General features: G+C 43.3%; 1 long non-coding RNA gene across 1 annotated transcript in view; it reads right to left on the bottom strand.

Annotated features, from left to right (window-relative positions):
* Positions 1 to 205: 205 nt before the first annotated feature.
* Positions 206 to 9,503, bottom strand: part of LOC139028353 (uncharacterized) — a 102,345-nt gene continuing 93,047 nt past the window's right edge. Inside the window, exon 4 of the long non-coding RNA XR_011480541.1 lies at positions 206 to 288. This is a non-coding gene — a long non-coding RNA (uncharacterized lncRNA). The remainder of the gene's footprint in view (positions 289 to 9,503) is intronic.

Below are 9,503 nucleotides of genomic sequence, written 5' to 3'. Positions count from 1 at the left end.
TAGGGAAACAACTGAGATATAAAGATGCTGGTTGTCATACGCCAACATTTCAATTGGTTTTGGACGCGCCAAACCATTGTTTGTAGCTCCACTAATCTACTCGGTTTAATCATTGCTTATTAATATTAATATTATTATTCAAGTACACATGTTTTGGAAATGTTGTTATGTTAAAAAGGTAGGAATTGTTTGCAAACTTACCTGGTAAGCCTCGTTATTGAAAGAACATTTGCTTGTCTCTCTGTCATGCTCCTGCTGCATCGGGAAGTGTGTCAGCTTCTTCTTCTTCTGTGAGGTTTAACGGTGGTTATCATCCAATATGTTGCATTAACACCCCCAAATGGACTATAATATAAATCCATTATACTTTGCGATACAAAATGGGAAAAGGAAAAACAAATCAGAAATAAAACAAAAATACTAAAAAACACCCTTCCAACTAACCCTACACTAATTAAAAACCCACTACCCCTCTACTTTTTTCACTGCCTACACCTTCTGCACTACTCTGACTCTAGCCACCTCAACCTGCCTCTCTGTCCTGCAACATGGGCACCCCTACAGTTGACACATACAACTTTATCCACTGAAACTACACAATCCTCTATCCCATGCCCTCCTGTACACTTCCCACATCTTGGAATCTCCCTCGTACAAACTGCTTCGACATGACCATGAACGTTGCACATGAAACAGCACAGTGGATTTGGCACAAAAGCTATAACAGAAAAGCTGATACATGACTTTGTCAGGTAAAGACTGACTCAAAACTCTAAAGGACTGACAGTGACTCCTGAGTTTCACCACGCTCACCACCGGGTCTGCGTTGCACCAAACGGCAGGCATCCCAAACACCAGGAATCTTCAACTTCAATTGCTCCACCTCCACACTTAATGCTACCCCAGAAATCACTCCTTTCAATGTTGCTCTGTTCCTAAGAGCAAAGCAAGAAACAGATTGACCCAAGTTACGTGACACAGAGCACCCGCTCCCTCTGGTCAGAAGAAGTCCACTACAGGCTACCTTTACTGATTCAACTGCACCTAACTCCTTTCCCACCCACCCTGAAACTACAAATGGATCCGCCAAAAGGCAAGGATCCACTTTCTCCCAAAATATCACTCCTACTGGACTAGATTCTTCTTTATCCATTGATACCAGGCTCGGGTTCCGAGCTCTTCGCCACACCTTCCACCTCACTTAACTCGCCCTCATTCACTTCCATTTCACCTCCAGAACCCGGTGTGGTGGACGGCTCACTCTGTTTGCACTTAACACCATTCTTCTTTGACACCCCATCTCCATTTAAAATCCAGTCTCTGCTTTCCTCATTCTCTTCGACCTCTTCTTCCTATTTTTCCCCTCCATTCCTCCTCAGAAATCCACTTTTCTGTGTCCCTGACCCAATATTTGTATTTCCCGACTTCTGCTTGCGGCACGGTGGCATCCCGACGTAACTCCATCTCATAATCATCCTGCTCATATCGGAAACGTGTCTTCTCCAGGATCGAACATTTTGAGAGCATGAGCAGCGGCCACACACAGAACGACCCCAAAACTCAACTCTGTTATAATCCAGTCGCCACCGGCAGGGTCCACCCTGCATTCTTCAGACAGAGCTGTGTTCAGGAGCGCTAATTCAAATCAAATCAAATTGTATTTGTCACATGCGCCAAATACAATAGGTGTAGACCTTACCGTGAAATGCTCACTTACAGGCCCTTAACCAATAATGCAGTTTTAAGAAAAATAAGAGTTAAGAAAATATTTACTAAATAAACAAAAGTTTWAAAAAAGTTACAATTAAACAACAATAACGAGGATATATACAGGGGGTACCGGTACCAAGTCAATGTGTGGGGGTACAGGTTAGTCAAGATAATTGAGGTAATATGTACATGTAGGTTGGGGTAAAGAGACTATGCATAAATAATAAACAGTGAGTAGCAGCAGCCTAAACAAATTGTCTGGGTAGCCTTTTGATTAGCTGTTGAGCAGTCTTATAGCTTGGGGGTAGAAGCTGTTAAGAAGCCTTTTGGACCTAGATTTGGCACTTGCCGTGCGGTAGCAGAGAGAACAGTCTATGACTAGGGTGGCTGGAGACTTTGGCAATTTTTATGGCCTTCCTCTGACACCACCTGGTATAGTAGGAAGCTTGGCCCCAGTGATCCAGTGATGTACTGGACTGTACGCACTACCCTCTGTAGCGCCTTGAGGTCAGAGGCTGAGCAGTTGCCATACCAGGTGGTGATGCAACCAGTCAGGATGCTCTCGAAGGTGCAGCTGTAGAACTTTTTGAGGATCTGGGGACCCATGCCAAATCTTTTCAGTCTCCAGAGGGGGAAAAGGTTTTGTCGTGCCTTCTTCACGACTGTCTTGGTGTGTTTGGACAATGATAGTTTGTGGGTGATGTGAACACCAAGGAACATGAAACTCTCGACCCGCTCCACTACAGCCCCATTGATGTTAATGGGGGGCCTGTTTGGCCCGCCTTTTCCCGTTGTCCACGATCAGCTCCTTGATCTTGCTCACATTGAGGGAGAGGTTGTTGTCCTGGCATCACACTGTCAGTTCTCTGACCTCCTCCCTATAGGCTGTCTCATCGTTGTCAGTGATAAGGCCTACCACTGTTGTGTCGTCAGCAAACTTAATGATGGTGTTGGAGTCATTTTTGGCCATGCAGTCATGGGTGAACAGGGAGTACAGGAGGGGACTAAGTACTCACCCCTGAGGGGCCCCAGTTTTGAGGATCAGCATGGCAGATGTGTTGTTGCCTACCCTTACCACCTGGGGGTGGCCCGTCAGGAAGTCCAGGATCCAGTTGCAGAGGGGATCCGTTCTTGTGATCATTTTGACCCCACGGGGTGAGATCTTGCGTGGAGCCCCAGATCGAGGGAGATTATCAGTGGTCTTGTATMTCTTCCATTTCCTAATAATTGCTCCCACAGTTGATTTCTTCAAACCAAGCTGCTTACCTATTGCAGATTCAGTCTTCCCAGCCTGGTGCAGGTCTACAATTTTGTTTCTGGTGTCKTTTGACAGCTCTTTGGTCTTGGCCATAGTGGAGTTTGGAGTGTGACTGTTTGAGGTTGTGGACAGGTGTCTTTTATACTGATAACAAGTTCAAAKAGGTGCCATTAATACAGGTAACGAGTGGAGGACAGAGGAGCCTCTTAAAGAAGAAGTTACAGGTCTGTGAGAGCCAGAAATCTTGCTTGTTTGTAGGTGACCAAATACTTATTTTCCACCATAATTTGCAAATAAATTCATAAAAAATCCTACAATGTGATTTTCTGGATTTTTTTCCCTCATTTTGTCTGTCATAGTTGAAGTGTACCTATGATGAAAATTACAGGCCTCTCTCATCTTTTTAAGTGGGAGAACTTGCACAATTGGTGGCTGACTAAATACTTTTTTGCCCCACTGTATATTCTTGAGTTTAATTCAGGAGATGGTAACTTGTTAAACAACTTTTTCCTTGGTGCCCCAAATTCCTAATGAGTTAATTMTTACATGATTAATTTAATCTGGTAACAATTTAACATAGTAGGTAATTATTAACAATTAACAATCATCACATTAATGAAAGTCACGTCACGACAATTGTTTTGATTTGAAACTGGTAAAACGTATAATTTGCCTGCCAAGAATATGCTTTGAAAGCCTCCCATCTGGTACTCGCTGATGTACATTGTAGAATAATAGTGAAGAAATCAAAACTATGAAATAACACATATGGAATCATGTTTTAACCAAAAATGTGTTATACAAATCAAAACATATTTTATATTTTTCAAAGTAGCCACCTTGATGACAACTTTGCACAATCTTGGCATTCCTTCAACCAGCTTCACCTGGAATGCTTTTCCAACAGTCTAGAAGGAGTTCCCACATATGCTGAGCACTTGTTGGCTGCTTTTCCTTCACTCTGCAGTCCAACTCATCACAGACCATCTCAATTTGGTTGAGGTTGGGTGAATGGGAAGGCCAGATCATCTGATGCAGCACTCCATCACTCTCCTTCTAAATAGCCCTTACACAGTCTGGAGGTGGGTTGGGTCATTGTCCAGTTGAAAAACAAATGATAGACCAACTAAGCGCAAACCAGATGGGATGGCGTATTACTGCAGAATGCTGTGGTAGCCATGCTGGTTAAGTGTGCCTTGAGTTATAAATAAATCACAGATCATGTCACCAGCAAAGCACCATCACACCTCCTCCTCCATGCTTAATCGTGGGAACCATACATGCAGAGATCATCTGTTTACCTACTCTGCATCTCACAAAGACATGGAACCAAAAATCTCAAATCTGGACTCATCAGACCGAACCGAAAGAGAGATTTCCACAGGCCTAATGTTCATTGCTCGTGTTGCTTTGCCCAAGCAAGTCTCTTATTCTTATTGGTGTCCTTTAGTAGTGGTTTCTTTGCAGCAATTCGACAATGAAGGCCTGATTCACGCAGTCTCCTCTGAACAGTTGATGCTGAGATGTGTCTGATACTTGAACTCTGTGAAGCATTTATTTGGGCTGCAATTTCTGAGGTTGGTAACTCTAAGGAATTCATCCTCTGCAGCAGAAGTAAGTCTGGGTCTTCCTTTCCTGTGGTGGTCCTCATGAGAGCCAGTTTCATCATAGCGCTTGATGGTTTTTGCAAATGCACTTGAAGAAACTTTGAGTTCTTGAAATTCCAAATTGACTGACCTTCATGTTTTAAAGTAATGATGGACTGTCGCTTCTCTTTGCTTATTTGAGCTGTTCTTGCCATAATATGGACTTGGTGTTTTACCAAATAGGGCTATCTTCTGTATACCACCATTACCTTGTCACAACACAACGGAAAGGCTCAAATGCATTAAGAAGGAAAGAAATTCCACAAATGAACTTTTAACAAGGCGCACCTGTTAATTGAAATGCATTCCAGGTGACTACCTCATGAAGCTGGTTAAGAGAATGCCAAGAGAGTGCAAAGCTGTCATCAAGGCAAAGGGTGGCTCCTTTGAAGAATATCAAATATAAAATATCTTTAGATTTGTTTAAAACTTTTTTGGTGTTACAATGTAGAAAATACTAAAAATATAGAAAAACCCTTGAATGAGTAGGTGTCAACTTTTGACTGGTACTGTATATAAACWCRAACGTAATGTAAGAAGTCTGGGTGTAACGGCAGATTTCCTCCTCTTCGTCTGAAGAGGAGGTGTAGGGATCGGACCAAGACGCAGAGTGGGTAGTGCTCATGATAATTTATTAAATCGAAACTGAACACGAAACAAAATAACACAATGAAACAACCGACAACAGTCCCGTGTGGCACGAATACAAACACGGAAACAAACACCCACAACACACACGTGAAACCCAGGCTGCCTAAGTATGATTCTCAATCAGGGACAACGATTGACAGCTGCCTCTGATTGAGAATCATACCCGGCCGAACACAAACATCTCAACCTGTCTCTTATACACATCTAGATGTGTATAAGAGACAGGGTAAAGGCATTGTTCGTCACCAAACTGTTCCTGTATGGTTGGGAGAAGTTGCTCTCGGAGGATGTCTTGGTACCATTCTTTATTTATGGCTGTGTTCTTAGGCAAAATTGTGAGTTAGCCCACTCCCTTGGCTGAGAAGCAACCCCACAGATGAATGATCTCAGGATGCTTTGCTGTTGGCATGACACAGGACTGATGGTAGCGCTCACCTTCTCTTCTCCGGACAAGCTTTTTTCCGGATGGCCCAAACAATCGGAAAGGGGATTCATCAGAGAAAATGACTTTACCCCAGTCCTCAGCAGTCCAATCCCTGTACCTTTTGCAGAATATCAGTCTGTCCCTGATGTTTTTCCTGGAGAGAAGTGGCTTCTTTGCTGCCCTWSTTGACAACTGGCCATCCTCCAAAAGTCTTCGCCTCACTCTGCGTGCAGATGCACTAACACCTTCCTGCTGCCATTCCTGAGCAAGCACTGTACTGGTGGTGCCATGATCCCGCAGCTGAATCAACTTTAGAAGACAGTCCTGGCGCTTACTGGACTTTCTTGGGCGCCCTGAAGCCTTCTTCACAACAATTGAACCGCTCTCCTTGAAGTTCTTGATGATCCGATAAATGGTTGAGTTAGGTGCAATCTTACTGGCAGCAATATTCTTGCCTGTGAAGCCCTTTTTGTGCAGAGCAATGATGACGGCACGTGTTTCCTTGCAGGTAACCATGGTTGACAGAGGAAGAAGAATGATTCCAAGCACCACCCTCCTTTTGGTGGTTCCAGTCTGTTATTCGAACTCAATCAGCATGACAGAGTGATCTCCAGCCTTGTCCTCGTCAACACACACCTGTGTTAACAAGAGAATCACTGACATGTCAGCTGGTGCTTTTGTGGCAGGGCTGAAATGCASTGGAAATATTTTTGGGGGATTCAGTTCATTTGCATGGCAAAGAGGGACTTTGCAATTAATTGCAATTCATCTGATCACTCTTCATAACATTCTGGAGTATATGCAAATTGCCATCATACAAACTGAGGCAGCAGACTTTGTGAAAATTAAAATTGTGTCATTCTCAAAACTTTTGGCCACAACTATATATGAGAATATGATTTAAATGTCGACAAGTGACATGAATACTCCCTTTTACTCGGGTTCTGAGTCCTRCAAGGTTCACGTAGATGTAAGTCCTTAAACAAATGTGGTTTCTACTGACAATTGAGATGTACAAACTATGGCATAAGGGGACGACAAGCAGATAAGAGCCAATCCGTAATTTCGATTAAGACATTAATGAGCAAGCGACGACGGACGTAGTCAATATAACTATTTGTTCAGCACTTTTGAAATGTACAGCGACAGAATTCACAACATGGGCCATTCTTACAGTGTAATCCCTGTACAAGTCCGAACCGTAGGATAAATAAATGGGGCATATAAACAACAATGAAAGCTCTTACAATATTCGTTGATTACATTTCTCTAAAACAGGTTTTAGGCTATTTGTGCACCACCAAGTTCGAACAGTAAGTGTGGTGCTCAAAACTGAATGACGGTTCGCCACTGGACAGGGCCAGTTTTRGTTTGAGAGCTCAACTTATTATTTGATTTCCACCCTAGTTTATGTTACCCATCTCTGTTATCATCATGTTTGTTKATTTGTTGTACATAGTGTATAGCTTGCCATCTACGGCAATAGGCTGAAATGTTCTAAAGATCGACAACCTTTTTATCTGTTCGACAGTGGTGGATTTTTCTTTTGTCTAACTATCTTTATTGCAATAAATGATGGTGGAAACAGTTTTCCCCAAATAAATTATGATTGTATTTTGAAGGTAAATGCCTAATGCTTGCAAAAAATGTATTTTCAAGTATAAAAATGATGTTTCTGTCACGCCCTGATCTGTTTCACCTGTCCCTGTGATTGTCTCCACCCCCTCCAGGTGTTGCTTATTTTCCCCAGTGTATTTATCCCTGTGTTTCCGGTCTCTCTGTGCCAGTTCCTCTTGTATGTTTTGTCAAGTCAACCAGCGTGTTTTTCCCGTACTCCTTTTCTATTCTCTTTTGCTAGTCTTCCCAGTTTTGACCACTGCCTGACTCTGGACTACTTTCCCGCCTGCCTGATCATCCTGCCTGCCCTGACCTTGAATCTGCCTGCCCTTCGGTACCTATTGGACTCTGAACTGGCTTTGACCTTTTGCTTGTACACGACCAGTCTCTTGCCTACCCCTTTTTGGATTAATAAACATTGTACGTCTCCAACCATCTGCCTCCTGTGTCTGCGTCTGGGTCTCGCCTTGTGCCTTGATAGTTTCTTTGCAGGACAAGGATTGTCCTGACTTTAAAGAATGCCTGAATTGCTTTGCCTTGCTTTTCTGGTTGGCTGACAAGTTTCACCATCCAATTATTTCAGATCTACAGGAGTACAAGTTTCAACATGGCACGGACCGTGGCGATACGTTGGCACATACTTAAAAGAATATGYAAAATATGAGTCAATTATTGCCTGGTGTGACGTCACTACGTCCAGGTGTTTTTCATCGACACAAGATAGTTAAATGGCAACGCAGACAATTGTCACATCTATTTTRTATGCAAACATTCTAAATGTTGAAAGTTAATGGAAACATAGTTACTGTTAATAAAAGTATAATAAATAAAATCCCCTGGACATTGCACTGCTACATTTGTCTGCCTCCTCGCTGAAACCTCCCGCTAGGGCGGCCTCCATTACAGTGTTTGAGCGGGAGCGAGTGAGATTGGGAATGTGTGTGTATGTGCATGTGAAAAAGATGTTTGGATGATGTTTATCAGAGGAGGCTAGTGGGATGAGTTATAGGAGGACGGGCTCATTGTAATGGCTGAAATGGAACGGCATCAAACACCATTCCAGCCATTACAATGAGCCTGTCCACCTATAGCTCGATCCKGCCAGCCTTCTCTGAATTGTGTATYTATGCAGGTGTGGACAGAGAGTGGGAAGATGTGAGTGTGAGAAAGGTAAATGTGCATGCAAATGGGTACAGTGTGTGTGTGAGAGCGAGAGAGACAGCAAGTGTGTCTTGCCCTCTCTATTCTGAACTTGACAGAGCATTTTGTAGTGGTCCCCTGTGAGTTAACACTCTCTCTTCCAATCAGCACACGGAGCAGCGAGCACAGAGCTCACAGCTTGGAACATGCAACAGAACTGTGCCACGTTCAGGCACCAGTACCATTAAATCAGAGGGCTGCTGTTTTGAAAATSACACCTCTGTACAGGGCTTGTGCAATTACCTTTGTTGCAGCCGATTTGATTTCTCATTTCGCCGCTGTTGCTTTCTACATCTTCTGACAATCAGTGGCATTGGTATCCATGTCTATAAGTACACTGCTCAAAAAAATAAAGGGAACACTAAAATAACACATCCTAGATCTGAATGAATGAAATATTCTTATTAAATACTTTTTTCTTTACATAGTTGAATGTGCTGACAACAAAATCACACAAAAATGATCAATGGAAATCAAATTTATCAACCCATGGAGGCTTGTATTTGTGAGTCACACTCAAAATTAAAGTGGAAAACCACACTACAGGCTGATCCAACTTTGATGTAATGTCCTTAAAACAAGTCAAATATGAGGCTCAGTAGTGTGTGGCCTCCACGTGCCTGTATGACCTCCCTACAACGCCTGGGCATGCTCCTGATGAGTGGGGATGGTCTCCTGAGGGATCTCCTCCCAGACCTGGACTAAAGCATCCGCCAACTCCTGGACAGTCTGTGGTGCAACGTGGCGTTGGTGGATGGAGCGAGACATGATGTGCTCCAGATGTCTCAATTGGATTCAGGTCTGGGGAACGGGCGGGCCAGTCCATAGCATCAATGTCTTCCTCTTGCAGGAACTGCTGACACACTCCAGCACACATGAGGTCTAGCATTGTCTTGCATTAGGAGGAACACAGCAAACCTTTCTTGTCAGTGTTGCTCCTAAGTGGACAGTTTGATTTCACAGAAGTGTGATTGACTTGGAGTTACATTGTGTTGTT

Source organism: Salvelinus sp. IW2-2015, linkage group LG11 (assembly GCF_002910315.2).
Source record: "Salvelinus sp. IW2-2015 linkage group LG11, ASM291031v2, whole genome shotgun sequence".
In the NCBI taxonomy this organism is placed as follows: Eukaryota; Metazoa; Chordata; class Actinopteri; order Salmoniformes; family Salmonidae; genus Salvelinus; species Salvelinus sp. IW2-2015.
The sequence above is the reverse complement of the archived record's forward strand: the minus strand, read 5'-3'. Positions and strand labels throughout refer to the sequence as shown.